Source organism: Anser cygnoides, chromosome 2 (genome assembly GCF_040182565.1).
Source record: "Anser cygnoides isolate HZ-2024a breed goose chromosome 2, Taihu_goose_T2T_genome, whole genome shotgun sequence".
Classification (NCBI taxonomy): Eukaryota; Metazoa; Chordata; class Aves; order Anseriformes; family Anatidae; genus Anser; species Anser cygnoides.
In genome coordinates, this window is record NC_089874.1 from 41,033,723 (window position 1) to 41,053,155 (window position 19,433).

Sequence of the window (19,433 nt, forward strand, 5' to 3'; positions counted from 1 at the left end):
GCTTTCCTCTCTAGCACTTCCTTCCCTGATGTATTTATTAATTCTGGCTTAGCATGTCTTGGTTTTCACTTTTCTTGTCTATTCTGCAACAATACAGGCTCTCAGAAACACTCTTCTTTCTGCACCTGTTCTAGTATGAAGTTTTCTTGACTTTAAACCCAGAGTTATATAAAATGCAGCACATGAAATTTCATTTTGTACATTACTCTACAATCACTATAAAACTTCCACACCTCCACTGTCTTCACCTTACCCCTGTTCCATCCAGATATATATTTATCTTCTTAGGGGGCCACATTACTTACCTACTTCAGTCTGGAGCTTCCCCTTGTTTTGATACATTTCAAGTATGTATTTTTTAAAGTATTTTCTCCACTTTTAAATGTCAAGGCTATTTAGTCCAGCCAACTTAACTACCTACAAATCTCACTAACTTGTTTCCTTAATTTCACGACTTGCTCTTCTGTAAGAAAGAGCCTTATTTATGAACCTACTTTTGCTTATGATTGCATTAATGTATATGAAAACAAATTCATGCTTCAGCCAAGCTTATATTCTCTAACTAGCTCTTCTATAATATCCCCATGCTAAATTAAAAGGAAATCTGAGAGAGCATTTCCACATCTCAGTTCAGTAACCTTTTTAGTAAATCCTATTTACTGACTGTCACAACTTGCACCCACAACAGTCAGTGCCCTAAGTTTCCAAAAATTGCATCTACTGAAGGGAGCCATTTACTTCTATATTTCTGCAAGCAAAATAAACATGCCCAAGACTGCTGAGGCCAGCTGGCACAGAAAGGTGCCATGCTATTAAATTCTCTCACCCTTCAGAGTAGGGCAGTTGCTTCCAAACTGCCTATCCAGAATAATCCCAAGATAACTTTCAGACTTTACTGGGAATAGTTCAGGTGAGTGCCGGCAGATATAGGCCAATACTATGCCAGGAACAGATAACAGTGGGTACAATCAATTTTCAGGTCCTGGGAATGCTTCCTAGCATTCCTTAATTTACCAGTACAGACATGGCTGTTGTGTGATATTAATATGATGTATGATAAATGTAGATATTAAGAGGTTATGACCCTAAGTTCTTCATAGTTGTTTGTGGATCTTCATTTGCTTGTCATTCTCTCACTTTTCTTCTTAGGGATCAAAATAATTGTACTGATAACACAACAGTCACAGCTTTTAGGAGAGCTTTTCTCTGGCTTGGCACATTAATCTTTGTCCTGTTCCAACAGGGATGCTGAGATCTTTGTCTAAAGATTCTTCTTCAGGACCTTTTTGGCTTTATGTCAATATGGTATTTCTTTGTCCTAGAAAAGAAAACATTGCTCTTTCCTCTAGCTATGTTCTGCTGACAGATCTTTCTCTCCACCTAAAGAAACGGAGGGTTCAGACACAAACATCTGTCTATTCCCCATACTGTTAGGGATTCCAGATCTGTTGTTTTCTTTTGTTTTCTGTTGTTTTTGTTTTGTTTTGTTTTTTATTTTTTCCCCAGCTGCAGCCCAACCATCTTTTAAGTATTCTCTCCCCCTAGCTCCTTAATAGCATACTTGTACCTCCTCAGCCTCAGGTCTCTAGTTATCTCCATCTTGCTATCCTTTTTTTCTGGTGCCACTCTTCTGCTTTGCTGTCATCTGTTTCAGCCTTTTTCTCGCAAGTTCTCCATCATAACAAGTCTGTCTTTCACACGATTTCCACACCGCCAATTAGTGTTTGTCTTTACGCTGTGGTTATAGCCACATGCATCCACAGTCGTCTTCCTCAAGGACCCCCTCCTTCCAACTGCTATTTTTAAATACAGCTGTGCATTCAGGCTACCTCGACTGCTTCTCCTCTTTTCTCATGCCTTCAGCTCCCTGTTTCTAGCTGCATCTAGACTACGTGGATATCCTCTCCCCTGAGTTCTGTCAGGTGACATTTCTATGTAAAAATAGATCGTATCAGGTACCACTGAAGAAAGAAAATCTCCTTCTGTTCCTGCATCCAGTCTCAGTGTCTTCTCTGCTATGCTTCATTCGCTGCTGCATCATTGCACATCCTTCCTTGTCTCTGCCTTCAAGGAAAAAGAAAGCCCAGACAAAACCCATACAAACTCTGAATTTTCATTAACCACTGCCTGCTTCCTCTGGCCATGGACTTTTTAAACTTTTGGCCACCTCTCAAAGGCAGTCATCTGCCCAGCCTAAACTAAGCTCACTTAGGTGAAAGGTTTTGGTTGTGACCAAAGGCAGAAAATATCTTTCATATCGTTTAGCTACAAGAAGTTTAAACCACTAACGACTGCAAATAGTTCCCAAAAATTGCAAGAAAAATGATGTATATACAGTGAAAGGAAAATAATGCAGTGTAATCACCATGTAGGGAAGGAGTTCTTGAATGCGTAGCTTTGCTACAACTTAAGTAAAAATGGATCCATCCTCAGTGGAAGAAATGAAAGAAGCAGTAGTAGGAATTTCATGTCAGAGGTTAACAAAGTTTGAGTAATTTTCATTTTCTCCTAAGAGGACAGGTCATAAGAGGTACTTCCTCACGCCTGTACAATAGAACAGAAGTTAACATGAACCTCTGATACAGACCATACTCACTGGGATCTTCTGCAAAATTGGAAATGATTGCAAAAGCATGTGGCTAAAAACAAAATCTACTTTAAGAACTTAACAAGGATATCTTTTGCATATCAAAGTATTGACTACAATCCTTTACCATTCCTGTCAAAGTGTGACACCATATTACAGAGTGGATCATATAATCTAAACTGCCCTGTATTGGTCTTTTCCCTTGAAACAATACAGATTTTTTAGAACTAGTAAGATTTTCAAAGGACATGTGGATGTGAAAGAACAAACTACAAAGCAGAGTGTCATCTCTTGAGAACCTTATGACTATACAATAAAAACAGACAAAACTCTGGTTTGAAAACTGAGAGTTTACCAGCTCCATTTTCAGTGCATATCCACATGTGCACGAAAAGACAAAGAATGAAATGCAGGAAAGCCTCGTGCCCATAGCGCTTTGGTTCATCTCCAGAACTTAAAATCCAGCAATGCTGCTAAATAAATACGACACACTGAGACACAAACAGAAAGAGTGTGCTGATTGCTTTTATGTAAACAAGCATCTAGGCATCAAATTTAATTGTCAGTAACTGGGAGGATTTCAAAAGACACAAATGGACAAGTTCAAAAGATTTTCGAGGCTGGCCTAACTCATCTAATTGTTCCTGTAAATCTACAGCTCCTGAAAGTTATGAAATCTCCTTCACTGTTGTTACACATTTTGGAACATGTATCCACTATAAACACCATGCTAATTATAATTAATTACATTAATTTTCTCTCACAGTTTTTGCAACTACTTTCCTAAAACGAAGCAGGCGAAGAATACACCCCCACACACACCTCTGCAAGGCCAGCACAGCACAGTGTTATACTCTGGCCTACTGGCCTCAGCAGACCTCTGCCTGAAGCTGATTTAGGCTATCAATGAAAATGAGGTTGAGGAGCTTTTTTTTTTTTTTTTTTTTCCTCCCTTTAAATCATCATAAAACCACCAGGAAAGCTGAAACTGCTAGACATTTCTTGCCCGGAAATATCCTGAGACTTGATCAATGTCAGGCTGGAGGTACAGCCAGTCTTACACGTCCCCCGACTGCTCTGGCCTTGCCTCAACAGCTGGAGAAAACCTATTAACACCTTTCCAGCACATCAGATTTATCAGTGACCTCTACTACAAAGCACAATGTGGAGACTGATCCATAGATCTTAGAAATAAATAAATAAATAAAAGGAATCTTTTATATCTTTTAGTTGGCTTTAAATTACAGTCATTCTTTCCTGTAGTGATGCAGACCAAGGTACAGTCCCTGCGTCTGCCCAATGCTACAATGAATATTTTTTGGACAGAGATATTTCTAAATATATTTCTAAAAAATAATGTATATCAGAGTGAAAGCCTAAGTCATCAATTCCAAATTGATGTCAAATTTGTGGAGATGAATCAAAGTGTAAGCCTGTCCCAATTCCTTCTAAAACTTCGGAAACCTTTCTCTGAGTTCCCAGTATGTCTTTGGCTCTCTTGACTAATGCTTTGCCAGAGGTGCTATTTAATTGTTTATGTCTCATCTAACCTTAGGTGGAAGTTGAAATTCAATAAATGAATATGCAAATATCTGCAAGTGATTTGTACTTGCAAAATATAATCCAAATGTTTATTGCCGTCCTATTTAAGAAGTTCCCAGCAGACATTTTTCTAGCTACAGACTAAATGCCAATAGGATCTGATTTCCTAAGAACCAATAGTGAACGACAGATACACTTGTGTAAAGAAGTTCCTGAACAAGATTCCAAAGATAAATCCTTTTGTTATGAAAAATATTATAAAGAATTATGCTTAACAGGGAAATCTGAATGGCTATATGAGTACTCAGCTACCTGCCACACATTTACATCAAGGAAAAGCATTTTTCCCACCAGTGGAAGAATTTAACTGTGTGGAATATGGGAAAAAGAAAAAAAATCCATTGTGAAAGGGCTCTTTCACCATTCCAGTCAAAGTGTATGTTTCAAAATACGTCAGCTGGACAAACAGAAAACACAAAAACAAAAGATGGTTAAAAGTAGTGTATCTTCACCTAGCAATTGGTAACTATGTGTTCCAGCAAGAGAAAACACTGGGAAAGCTACTGGAGGAGTTTTCCTTTAGCTCAGGGAACAGATGAGCAAGAGTTCTCCTAAGGCACTGCTTACAAAGCCAAAAGCTGTTAAATTCAGTGGCGGCTGAAGCAAGTTACAACACAGTCTGCTCCAGCCTATGTGGACAGAGCCAAGCTGCAGTATAATAACATTTAGGGAAAAGAGAGAGGGAGGGAGGGAGAAAACATACCTTATGATTTTATCCAAAGTCTGAACTAGATTCATGGAGCTGTCTCAACCAAGTGAGAAGACAGAGGTGAAGCAGGCTTTCTGCTCAGACCCTGCTCGCCTCTAACACTGCAGATTTCAGAGTTACATTTTCTAGTATTTATTCAATTGAGTTTTCAATTCCAAAAGAATAGGGACACTTTCTTTGGAAAACTATGCCACTTACTGTCCCTAGGGAAGGCTTTTCCAGTCCAATGAAACTCCTCTCTCCTGACATGCATTCTTTCTCAGTTAATCTAATTTTTCCTATATGACAGTTTACCATCCCAAGCAGCTCTAACTGGTGCTTTTTGATTAAACCACTCCTACAGCACTGCTTTCTCCATGCCATTCTCCTACAGGAAATCTCTCTCACAATCTGTCCTTGCACATTTCTTCATGTCCATGGTTCATTTTCCTTTCTCTTCTCAGAATTTCAGTTCAAACACATAAAATGATGCATAAAAACTAGGAGGAAGTGTAAAAAGCCCTTGAAGTGAAAAACCTGCTGGAATTGAGAACAGCAGCGAAGGACTGTTTTCTGGTCAGCTGTGCAGCTCTATCTCATTACATAAGCATGAGTGTAAAATAACTCCTATTTGTGTAATTTCCACTTAATTAAAGAATTAGCCTGAGAAAACTCTACTGGCACTCTAAGGAAGACAGAAAGAGTTAAGAGGATCTCAAAGGCTTTGACACAATGAGTAAGATGCTATGTCAGCCAGAACCAAGTTTTAGGATTCCGTAAGAACAACAAATCAGCACAAGTTCTGTTTTAATTTTATTTCAAGGAAGCAGGGAATAATAACATTCAAACAGAACTATGAATGTTAACACATTTTACATCAGGCTCTTGTTTAACTTTCACATCCTCCTATATGTGAAAGCTCTACCTTTCAAAAACTTTCAGAAATGTAGAATATAGAGTATAAGCATGCAGAATGGGAGCCCCCAGGGTCAGCCTGCCATTCTCCAGCTGAGGAGAGGTTGTTGAGAGAAGTTAGCACTCCCTGCCATTTTCACTTACCTTTTTCTGCCAGCTAAGCTGGAGCTCTTCCCATAAATCCCAGTAACTTCCCATCAGTTAATTTTACAATTTTGCCAGAAAAATACGACTTCCCATATCTCAAGAAATTATGTGGTAAAGAACATCTGTGTTGTGGCTACTTATTAGGAAATCTTGATGGGCTAGCAGTGTCACTTTGTGCTAAAGTGGCTCTACAATTAATTTTTTATTACCCTGCATGCATTTGCAATTTACAAACCCGCTCTGGAACTGTCAGAAATAAGGCACGCAGCATCAGCCCCAGTGAGGGGTGAGACTAACAGTGTGTATGGTTACTGTGTTAACATAAAGGAAGCCAGAAATGTTAAACTTGTCACAACTGCTCAATAGGATTTTCTCTCAGTACTACACATCTACTGTAACTAAAGGCCTAAGAAATGTTTTAACCTGACCTCCTAGTCAGCAAAAATTTGGTACTTCTTTTCTGTGGTGACAGTCGGATGTGGCAGCGAACATCCTCCTTGGTTTCTGGGTGACCTCCATGGACACGTGCTAACTTTCTACAATGTGCACATGCACTTCAAGTGCAAGTTCAGAGTGTACAATTTCCCTCCCTGAAATTTTATTATTTTACCCTTCCTTCTGCTTTTTGTTTTTTTTTCCTGTTCTTATTAAATCAAAGAAGGGATGATTGGTTTCTAAATTAATTTACTAAAGGGCAGTGAAAGATGGTGATGGCCAGAAGGATGGGAATAAGCTTCTAACAGATCAGAAGGGAGGGAGAGCATTAATGGACAGATGTGTCTGGTAAGTTTCCTTAAATGCAAACATGACAACTGCCTCAAGCCTGATTCATTACAAATACAGGCCTGCCCGTCATGGTACAGGGGAAGAGCTTGTACTGTTTCTTGAGTATTCTGCAGCCTACCTTTTCACAGATGAAGGGAAAATTGCAGAAGGAGCCTGTCAGCAGCTCATGTTTATAGGAAAAATACAGTGGACTCTGTTCAGCCCTTGCTCCCTCTGCAAACAAAATAATTCCCAGTAAAAAAAAAAATACAAAACCAAAAAACATGAGGAAGAAGAAATTTACATCCTCGTCTCCCATTCTCCTGTCTGAAGAAGACGTGGGGAGCTGAAGCTTTTGTAGGAAGCCATCTCCAAAGCCTGTACAACATCCTGCGAGTGGGGCCTCTAAATAAAGAGCCCAGGATACCACAAGAGATTCACTGTGCACCCTCCTCGTCAGGCGTGGGGTTGGCATGGAGAGGCTGCTTTGTAACTGGCAAGAACAGCATTTGAGACTGTATTTATGTTTGGGATTTTTGCAGTGATTTTTGCATTTTGTGATTTTTTTTTTTGCATATGTTTGGGATTTTTGCATTTTAACTGACCTAGTTCATCACACTACCCGAATCAATCAAACAGGCATGCTTGCTTGCAATTTGGTTTTCATTATCTTTTGGGGTTCTTCCGCCCCCACCACCACTTTTTTTTTTTGGAGGGGGGAGTACTTTTTAACTTCAAGATAAATTGTTCTTCGTCAGTAACAGAATTAGCCATCCATCTTGGCTGGCTGCACCTCCAGTTCACTTTCAGAAACCCTAGGATAGGTATGCATTTTACTTTGAACTTCCTGCTAGACTGCATTTGCACTTACTTGAGTAAAAAGTTAGAACTTCCACATCTCTCACTGCCTGAGGGAACCAAAAATATTAGCTCTGATTAAATATTTATTTTGCAGAAACATGAACTATATCATGCTACAGAAAATTATTTTGAATGATACCTCTTCAGCAAGGCTGTGACTTACGGCTTTTCCTCTTACTGAGTTATACATTCAGTCAAACTACAGCTGGGCCAAGAAAACTCTGTTTTGTTTTGGCAAGGCATCAGACGGTATCTTCTGGTTTGCCAACACAGGCAGAATCTTGTCTAACTGTGGGATGCTCTTGGATTTACTACCTATTACCGAAACTATTAAGAAGCACTGAGAGGTTCCGGCCCCTTTTACGTATTCTTAGTCGAACCTCATTAGTTTGCAGGCTCTCAATTTGCACCCAAAAATACAGCAGTCTTTTCTCACCTCCCAGGGAAAATTTAATAGCAGAATGTTAAGTCTCATGTTACTAGGGCTTCATTACTTTTACAAGATATGCTAAATAATTAAAATGCACTTGTCAAATAAGTGATTAGAGAACACTTTGTGCTGCAGCGTATGTTTTTACTGTCTGTTTACCTCGACTGACAAAATTAAATAATTCACATTAAGTCTCCCACACAACAGTGCGAACAACTCAGACCCTGAAGTTGCAGAGGGGGAGGGCTGGAGGACTCAAAGGGACACGTGTATATAGGATGTAATTAAAGGAAGAGTGCTGGATTAAAGCCACAGAGGAGGAAATAGAAAATACAGAACCAAAGCTTGCTCCATAGAATGAGAATGACCTAAAAGCAGGTCTAGCCAACACCATTTAGATCTGCAGCAGCTTCTAAGCAGGCCTTCTATGGAGTCTCAGACCCTAAAAGTGGCAGAAATGCAGGGAGTGGGTACATACTGCTTAGAGAGAACAGGACTAATGATTTTCAGCCCAGCACTGATTTTCTCAACCTTTACTTTACCTTCTAAATCATCTGGCTGTAACAAGCTGCACATTTGAACTGGCATTTCAGAGGACAGGCCGCATTCTCACACACTTTTACAGTAATATATATTTTTCATCAGAAGGCTTTGACTAGTGCTAGTACTAGCATACAATAGTCTGAAATATCCTGTAATAACCAGGATCCCTCTTGAATAAAAGAAGGGGGCTACTACTGTGTAAAATGACAAAGGGAGAAGAATTACGTGAGCAGCCCACCCTTCCACCAGGTCCAGGAGAGAAGACTATTTCCACAGTGCCAAAAGACAAACCGGATTTCTGACACGGTGCCCGCTGTCCTACCTGCCCCTCTTCTCCACGACACGGGCAGGTTTTAGGAGCCCACTGCAGTCAGTGGGATGACCCGCACGGCCAAACGAAGCAGACGTATCCAAACCAACAGCGGGCTGCCTCTCCCGCTGATGGGAGTTTATCTGTTTGGCCAGCCCGTCAGTTTTTCAGAAGCAACCTTCTGAAGGCTGCCACGATGGGAGCCAGGGCCGTCCTCCCAGGGCTGTACCGAGCTGCAGGACCCGGTGCCCTGGGATTTTAACATCATCGTGGTGTTCAGGTTGGACTCAGTCAATGAGCACACAGGCACAATCTGCTATTTTTCAAACGCACTCGTCGCCAAAAGCCACGTTTCCATTAAGCAGGAGAGAACGTTCCCGATGCTCTCGTTCCCTCACGGCATCCGAATTTCCCTGAATCGACACTTTTTGCGGCGTTACGCAACAGCGAGCAGAGCACGCTTAACTCTGATCTGAGCAGACACTGCCAACACAGTGTAAGCACCAGGGCACTTCTTCACGCTGAACTGTGCTCTAACACAGCGTGGGGATTAAAAATAAAAGGGGTACGTTTATTTCCTGGAAGGGAACAGGCAGCTCCCCAGACAGAATCGTAGCTTCTTGTACAGGGGTTATTAAGTAAACAAAGTACAGGACACAAGATTCTACAGCTTTTAAATGCAGTAAAACTGAGCTTCTAATGGAAGCACCATTCTTCAAAATAAATACAAAAATCTGGGCTAGCAGTACATTGGAAATGAGCCAAAGGAACTCCCCAGACCTCAGTACAGCTCCTCATTTTGTCGTCTGAGTGCTTTCACAGTATTGCCTGAACCAAAAGAAATGACATGGAAGCTCTCAATGATACCCAAAATTAATTTTGCAGCCTCATGTATCACTGTCCAGTAGAGGAATTTCTTCTGTGTTATGGAAGACTGTTTTCTTTTATATTAAATAACTTAGCCATGAGCTTTCACACAGAAGAAAACAGCAGTGATTTGATGGCTCAAATACATTTATTAACAGAGACAGCAATTTTCTTCCCATGGCACAACCTCCTCCCCTCCTTTTCCTAACTGAGGTAGCCAGTAAGAGTGACTCTGTGGTAGCAAAAACCCATGAATAAAGACATCCTGAAGTTTGTTTTGAAATGCTCTCCGCAGCCGGTATTATGGCTATCGGGAATTTGTGAAAACCACAGGTGTGTATATTTTCAAGATAGACTGTGCATAAAAAACCATCATACTAAAAAATCACAACGGTTACTTCACAGCAAACAGCCAAACATGTTTGAGTCCTGACTAACCAAAGCTTTCTCTCCTTTCTACCTCACCACAGCTGCGAATCCCATACCTATCAGCAAGGGTAATTCACCTTTTCATCCTTTTCCAGCCTCTCATCCGTACCTAACCTTTCCCTTCTCCTTGAAAGTCTGTGAAAGCGGGTGTAGCCTCCATGTGCAGAGACACAGACTTACTCATCTCATCCACTTCGCTTTGGATTATCAAGCGCAATGGCATTTCTCTTCTCTGTTTTTGCTCTTCTTTTGTTTTGGTCTAGTAATTTTTATAATTCTAGTTTAAACTGCAGGTGCCAAAGTCAACCTCTATCAAACAGGGACAGCAGAAGTCGCAGGAAGATGATGCTTCAGGTCTTCGTACTCGTCACCCCAGCGCAGTCCTAATTCAGGTGCACCACCACAGGCACCTGCGTGCCAGCACTGCACCAGACTGCCCCGTCTGCCATCACAGTTAATAGGGGATGCCATTGCTCTGCCTGTCCTACAGCCACGTGTAAAACATATGAGAGGGTTATGGGGTTATTCCAGGAAGGGGGAGCAGCAGGGACGGTCAGAGGACAGGAACAAGCCAGGTACAGGCTGCCCACCACCTGTCGGCATCACGTGCATTGGGACACAAAATCTTCTGCTATGCCTGGGCTCTCCATCGAATTACCCTGGAGAGCTCTAGCTTCTGAAGATTTAACAGAACAGCTTTTTTTTGCAGGTTTTTAAACAGTCAGAATGACATGAAAATGCTCCTGAACTATTTTTTACACACACATATGGCAAACATAACTTTCAGTTATTACTTCTGTCCTATTACTGAGGAGTTACATCTACAATCTGTAATAGATGCTGTGCTATATAGGTGCAGTAGGATGACATCACTTTGATCCCAACTTGATGGATTTTTCCACTTGCAGTATCTTGCACAGTAATTCCCAATTAATGTTGGATGTTAAAATTAATGATTTAACCAAAGTAACAAAAAGGACTCAGAGCTATCCTTGCTCACAGTATTTTTGCTCACAGAACACAGTATTTCTTCTAGTAAAGAACTACTTTTTGATCAACTGTTTTTAAGTATTTTCTCTGAAAAGGATCTGCTACCTCTTATCCAGTAAAACAAGGATGCACTTCCCTGTAGCAGATGAGAACTGAAAGACGAGCACCCTCCACACTCCACCAGTATTCCATGCAGGTTCCAGAGCAAACACACAGGTTATTTCTTTTTCAGTTTGGGGGGAGAGAAAATTACTTTGTATTAGGAATTCTGTATAATCTACTAGAAATTTACCCTGCCCTTGCTACTCATATGGATATTAAGATTTTAGATACAGCACTTCACTACAGAAAGCCCTACCTTAAAGATGGCATTATGCTCACAGTATAACTGAAAAAAAATCTGAGTTTATTCAAGATGTTAGTTTATATCACAGAAGGGATTCAATAAACATCATATATAAATTATTACTTTTCAGTGATCTTAATACAAATGCAAACTACTAAGGAAGCCAGTGGAATATTAGAAGATTTATTAAAAAAAAAAAAAAAAGTGCCTTTGGACTATGCATCTACTCAAACCATAGCAGAAACTGGTTCACTGCTATCATGCATCAATGCAGCATGCAAAACCTGTCAACTCAGCAGCACTGTACCCACCACGGAGCTTCTTCATGGATCTGCTCAAAGACTTTTCAGCCTTTCAATGGATCACGGTAAGTCACCACTGAAACAAGAGTGAGCTGCTTCAGCGATGATTTTGGAAATTCTGTGGCTGCCTGTACCACATAAGAGCCTTTGTTCATGGATATGTGGATTTAGAAGGCCTGAAGGAACTATTATGGTAATCTGGTCTGACTTCCTGCCTGGCACAGGCCATAATACCTCACGCAGCAATTTCTTTACAAAGCACAAGAACTTGTAACTCTACTAGAAGATATTTCAGAAAGAGATCTAATCTTGATTTAATTACTCTAAGTGATCTACCACATTCCTTTCTAAGCATTTCCAATGGTTAATTACACCTACGGTATCGTATTTCCAATGTGAACTTGCTTATCTTGCTGTGTTTTTGTCTGTTGGAGCCCTATCCTATCTCCCTACATAGATATTTTTAGATATTAACCACATCACACCCCGAAATTCTCTGACTTGAGATAAATAGTTTGCCTGCCTGGCACATCAAAACAGAGATTCCTGAATCCAACGCACACAGCTGCTGGGGGTTATTTTTCCTGGTGGTATTACAGATAGCTTTTGACTATATAGACTAAAAGAGAAAAGTCAATTCAAGTACAAGAAGAAGGCACTGAAGATCTTTAATAAGTTTTCCCAGCTTTCATAGCAGTAATGCGCTTGTAAGACCTCAAAATTTGGGAGAAATAGCACTGCAATCTGGAGGGTTTCCCTTCTAACTTAATTGATTAATTCAAGCTCCAACCAGATCATTAGTTCCTAAATACTGCAGTTAACTCATAAAGAAATCAATGGCCTATGGCAGGTGGTTTTCTACTACATCAAAATCACTTATAAATCCTGTTAACAGAATGAGCCAGTACTTCTGCAGGCACTGCCAAGGCAGGAATCCCGGAGCGTACAATATGTACCCTAAACTACTTCCAGTTGTGACTCCGGGAAACAAAATGAGTAAATTTCCACTACTGCTGTCATGCTATATTACTTACACATATTACTTAGACGTTTATATTGCTGTAGCATACAGGAGCTCCGCATAAGGCTCTCTTGTGCTAGGTGATCAACTAACAACAGAGAGAGCTTAATTCGTTTTTGCAACATTTGGCCAGTTCTTGTATGGCTGAATCCTGGTGAGGAGACAGGAGGACTTGTGTCCTCTCTGGATCGTGGACGCTGATGAGATCAGTGTACAAAGACTGCTCAGAACGAGAATTTCCTCTGGCATTTACTAAATCCCTGTACTACCCATGTGATTCTCAACACATTAAAGTTCCTTAGCTGACTGTATGACAGAAGGGCTTTCAGTCCTTTGCACGGACCTGGTGCAGAACAGCAGCATCTTGCTGTCTCTCAGATACATTATGTATGCACACACCTTTGTAACTGCAAATACGTGCACATGCACATGCACTCCGTGTACCAATACACAGCAAGAATATCCAAAGCTAGGTTGTCTGCTATTTACAACATCACCTTAAAACCTTCCGCAACAAAAAATGTGATATGACACCTCATTGCTTTTTCACAACGCTTCTGTTTTTTTCCACTAATATTTCACATTTCTACTCACTTGTGGCTTCAGACAGTTTACATTTTGCATAGCTTAACTGTTTTTCCTTAGCCTCCCTCTTCCCTATTCCAAAGATGTCCCTTGGAAATATGGAACACAGTTCACGCAGATGTATCAAGTTTTATTGGTTTAATATATCAGCAGGTCTAAAACCCCTTCCTTTTAATCACACTTCTGTTTGGAAGATGTTTGACTTGAAATAGGTGCACAGAGTCCACATAACCCCAAAAGCTTTTACTTTAACAACCAATAAAAAACAATTCAGACAAACATGGGTAAAAAGGAAAACAATTACTAATAACACTTCCCTTCCTCAGTATCCCATGAATGGCTACAAAAACTGAGGAAATTACCTGAAAACCAGTGACTGAAAAGTAACTGCATCTTTCTGTTACGCTCTGGACAGGTTCCTACTGCAGCTGCCTGGCTGAACAACTTGCTGTCACACACCTGATTATAAATTATTTGACATTGCTGCTTCACAGTCTAAGCATACAGCTTTAGATAGTGCAGCACATGAAAGTCAGCATCCTCACTAGTGATGAAAGAAATAAAAAGATTAAAACCCCATTTTTTAAACGCCCCTTCTAGTTGGTAACAAACAAAAAGAGCACTTTCTGTCTCTTGCTTAGCAGTAGGTACATACAGCATCAACTTCCAGAATGCAGCTTGAATCATGTCATGTGGAAGAGGAGAAAATATTTACTCCTAGACGAATTTGCTCCTTCTCTAAAGATCCATTTAATTACCTGTGTAATTCATAAACTCTGACCACCATATCTCATAAACCAAAAATCTGTTACAAGTTACTCATCAGCATATATTCTATTGTTTCATTTTCAAACTGCAAGAAAGTTCTCTTTACAAACAAACATTTTAATTTCCTGAGTAGCGAAATTTATAAAGTCTGAAGAAAAATAATTACCTGTAAATTTTCCACGGGCAAAAAGAAGTTTCCAAATCTATGCAGGTATCTTATTGTGATTAAGAGATAAAATACTGGCTCAGTAACCATAAAAAAATCGACAAATGTCACTTGAGTCATTCTGCAATATTACCTTCTTTCTTTTTTAATTTGTGTTTTGTCATACTGACCCACACTGTATCTAGGATCCGCTCTGAAATGCTTAGCATGTTTGATAAAAATTAAGTACAATTGACTTGAATATTTTACTAAAGTGGAATAACAAATTCTTACCTTATTAGAGCTTCATTTTCTGTTCTTTCACTGAAAAAGAGTAAAGAAATGTGTATTAAAGATCCATTTGGTAAAAAGTACTTTTCTTTATTTCAGTTTCACTTCAATCAACACAAAGCTATGGGTGTCTTTTTATATAACGGAAATGAATTTCTGTTTTTTTGATAGTTAATCATTCTCAGCAATTTGGAAGGTATTTATTTACTTATTTATTATCTTAGCTAGCCACTGTTTCTGAACAAACATTTCAAATACTCTGGAAATAACAATACAAACAACCAATTTAGTTAATTCACCACCTGAACTGCAGGCTGGTTAGGTATGCTTTGTAGGCTGTTCAGTGTTTGTATTGCTATTACTTTTATTTAACACTGGATATTTTTTTCTTTTAAGATGGATTTGCATTTCAATATGCCCATTCAAAGCTGGAAGTTTTGTTGTTTGTTTTTAAATAAGGTAGGTTCTGCTCCATCCCAAAACAGGTAAAGTCAGCGCCAGCTGTGGAAGAATAAAAACATCACACCATTTTATTAAACATCTGCTTCAGCTAATCCATTCTAAAAGACACATTTGCTAAGTTTACCAATGTACATCATGAAACCTCAAAAATAAGTAAGCTGTAACACTCTTCTGAAAAAGTTCGAGCTCAGAATGACTCAGAATAACTGATGGATTTTGAGGCCTGCAAAAATAATAATGGAAGTAACCCTTAATTTCTTTGTGACTTGTTCAGTCCTTCACAGCCAGTGGGGGCTACTTACAGGTATGGAAGCATTATTACTGGGAACTAGATTCTGGTAACTCTGAAGTAAATGGGAATTTTGGCCACTAATATATACAAGGACAGAATTACACTTCATTTGATTTCATTTTCTAAATTAGTACGATACACAGCATAAAGTAGAAAACAAAAAGGCAAGTCTAATAAAATGACAACTATTACTGGTAGTTGTTGAAAAGCAGAGAAAATCACAGTGAGCCGCAGGCAAAGTGTCTCAGCCTCTAGCACTCTGTGTACGCCTCGCTGGCCATCAATCAATGCATTTAGGGTTTTACAGAGGGAGGGAAAACAAGAAGAGAACTTGTTCGTCTTTGTCAAGGATGAATTCAAAGCTTGGCCTCAAAGCATGGGATCAGTGCCACGGCTGAAGATACGAATTCTCAGCTCTGCAATAAAAATACTATTCTGCAGGGGACAGAGGAGTTAATAACACAGTCCTCTTAAGAATGGCTGTGAATCTGTTGATCTATGGCAAGAAAAGCTTAAGTGAATAGTAGAATCACCTCTTTCCTTAAGTTAGAGCACGTGCACCGAGTATTTTATAAGAGACCTAACATGGGCCTGTGTCAGAAAAAGAATGAGTAAACATGAAAAGAGACATTCATGAAGTACAGAAATTCATTAGATTAAACATCCATTTTGTGAAACGGCACAAGATCTCATTTTTAAGAATCAGCTCATCAGAGCTGACATTTACAATGTCTGATTTACCACAGCTGAGCATCTGCACACGTGTGCCTACAAAGGAAGGAGAATAACTATAAGGTCATTTCATTACTCAATAAAATATATTAGAAGTCATAGGTTTAATTTTCTACTGCTCTTTGTTCTAATCAGCTAATAAAACATGCATCAGCTCCAGATTACTTCACACTTACCAATCTGGCCTTGGGTCACCACTAGAGATAACTTAAGACAGGTTTTGCATACGTTACAGGAATCAAGGGACAGGACCAGTAGGTATTGTATCACTGGATGCTACGCAGGATTTCAATAGGATTGAACGGGATTTATTACAGCATGAGCCAAATCCTTCTTACCTTTCTCACGCAAAACATCCATTGAAGCTAGCCAGAGTGCAGCTGAGGACATCTTATGTCTCTTATTCTCTGTTAGTCACCTGTCCCAGTACTACAGTGGCCCACAGCACACAGTTTACAAGATCAGCATGTGACTTCGGGGGCATGGAAAGGAATATCTTACAGGATGGCCTGTCTGAACCACAAAGCAGGTTCAGAGGGAAGTCTGAAGAAGACTAGAAATCATTCTGGACTTGTGACAAGATCCCCAGCTTTTGAAGCGAAGTATGTCTATGCTAGAAACACTCACAGCATGGACTGCTTTGAAGCATATTTAACTCATCCTACGTGCTTTTAAAAGAAGAATGAAAGCTGACTTTGGCAGGTTTTATGACTTCAGAAAAAATAAATAAATAAATCCCCTAACATGCTTAAAGAAAGAGTTGGCTGAAGTTTACCTTATCTGGTCTAGCAGCTAAGAGCAATCTATAATGAAGCCATGAGCGCCCCCCATCGCATGTTCTCACGGGACCCACTACTTGCCCAGCTTGATGGTCCCAGCAGCAATTTGGTGAAGAGGGCCACTTCCAGAGAAAGAAGTGCACGCTATTGTTCTCCATCAGGTAGCAGCAAGCTTCTTTCCATCTTCAGATGACCTAGCATCTCGCCAGTCGGAGATAACCGCCACCACACCGTGCCCAAAACCACGCTGGGTAAGTGAGGCCCCAGGCACTCAGCAGTCCCTGCAGGAGATTTGTCAGGCCTCCTGCCCTACCTGCCTCTGACACCTCGGCAAAGAGCTTCACGTGGGCTCTCTGCACCTGTGTAAAGAAGATAGCATTTCCTGCTAACCGTCTGCATTGCTTTCGTGCTTAATGACCTCCTTGCTTAGGTGGAGAAGAGCTCAACAACAAAAAAAGACATTTTCATTGCAGTATTCAAATGTGTCATATTTCCAAGCATATGTCTCTTTACAGTAAAAATTGTACTTGTTGCCTGCCACCAACTGCATTAACTTTGGATGCACTCTCAGTGTTTCTGCTAGACTGCCTCAAGAGCACAGCGCTACCACGGAGCTAAACCAAGCAGACTACTGTCCGTGCTCAGTGACAGAAGGCTCTGTAATTTCAACAAGGTGTTTAACGTCTTCCTCTCAATTCAGACACAAAAAATCATAAATCTCTTTGCAAGCTCCATCTTTCTCGGAACAGCTCCTTACGAATCGGTTTTATAAATACTAAAACTAACACTAAAAACCTACTGACAGAAACTGTTTTAACAGTGTGCTTCGCTACTGATGCTCTTCATGAGTCTTCTTAGAGAATGCTCACCACCAACTGCAGACAAACCACAGAAAATTAATACTGCCAAACTGATTGGACAACAGAATTGATATAGATGAAAATTTCCTCCTTTACCAGACTCAGAAAATTCTTGACTGCATGGAGCTGTATGCATAAAAGGATTCTTTCTTGCTTCAGTCATTCTTATTTCATCTTTCTGTTGCATACTGTTTAGAAGACATTGCAAAGCTGAAGCTATGGCAACATCTTACCATTCACCAAAGCATGGTTTTGATCTCTATAATGAATACATCCAAATAGTTAAAACAAGTTCTTTCCAAATGATTAAGCACCTATCCAGTACACAGTAGGACAAAAGGCATCCAGGTGCACTTCACAAAATTTAGATATAAATTACATATTCTGCCTGCCTTTGAGCAGGTAGGGATGTAGGGATGAGGGCACTCCTCTCCTCTTATACATACATCATTATCCAACAAAATACCAATCATCCTATTTCAAATTACTTCTATGCACCTGAAATCCTTCACAGACCACAACTGGAGAGACACAACTAGGGGAAATCTTTAAAGTTACCAAAAGATCCAAATCTTTTCAGTTTTCTAGTCTTCACCATTAAGCCCAGACTTTGCTTCAGTTTACTTCTGTAGCCCCTGCAGGATGCTCTGATGCTCAGAGCTGCACAAGGAGACCGACTGAGCAAAGCAGCTACAATTTCCTTTTCCACAAAAGATCACAGAAAGCCAACTGAGCCTGGAAAGGCCACTGATTTCTCACTCCATAAGAGCTGGAGCTGAGGAAGGAAAAAGAAATGGGTGGGGGACCAAGAATCCTGACCAGGAGATAAATTAATTCCCAAAGCCACCCCATTAATTTCAGCTTTCAGTGCTACTCTTTAGCAGCTCCCACTAAGAATTAAAATACACAACAGTAAAAAATAATAATTAAAAAAAAAAAATGGGAAAATCTCACTGACCTCCCTTCACATGATGCAAAATCTGCTGGCACAGAAAAGCAATTTAATCCTTCCTGCCCACCACTCTTGACTCAAGGCCATTTGATTTCACAGTTCCAGCACTTGCAGCAGTTAGCAAGTTGTGCCATGCACTTTGTAGAGTGAAAAGCCACTGCTGCAGCATGCCGAAGTCTGAACCGAGACAGGCACTTTCATTTCTGAAACACAAGACGGTCTGAATTGTTTGGTGCTTCCTTACCGTGACTCAGTCTCTGCGGGTATGGGAAGGCTGTAGATATGCCTGTTTGCACAGCCCAAGCTCTCTGTAACATACAGATGCATCCTGAGAACGTTTACTGCTAGCACAATGCTAATCATAACTATCATGCTGGTATATGCTATCTGCAGGATAACAGGCTAGAAGAAAGCCCATGTTTAGATTGGACAGCAAAGACAAGATCATAGCTGGAAGGCAGACAACACATAAAAAAGCTTCATATAAGGCATACGTACAGATTAAAAATTAACCATGATTGCCAAAAAAAGCCTGAATACAACCCCAGCTGCAACTACAGATGCCTACACATCATTGCCAACTGCAAGAGGAACATGTGGTATGTGCACTGGTACCCCACCAGCATGAGCAGCACCACCTCAGACCTATCACTGCCATTCTTCTGCCCAAGAAAGAGCTGAATGCAAAGCACAAGCCTCTTTCCTCAGCCATGCTTTTGATGACTGGCTGTAATAGAAATCATAGAATTCAATGATTTGCAAGC

The 19,433-nt window shown here is 40.2% G+C and overlaps 1 protein-coding gene across 4 annotated transcripts in view; it reads right to left on the reverse strand.

Moving 5' to 3' along the window:
• THRB (thyroid hormone receptor beta) overlaps window positions 1-19,433 on the reverse strand; it is a 166,852-nt gene that overhangs the window by 111,899 nt on the left and 35,520 nt on the right. For all 4 annotated transcript variants that reach the window (XM_066991915.1, XM_048076050.2, XM_066991914.1 and 1 more), the window contains exon 2: window positions 14,596-14,625. The gene's annotated coding sequence lies outside the window, so the exon portion shown is untranslated. The remainder of the gene's footprint in view (window positions 1-14,595; window positions 14,626-19,433) is intronic.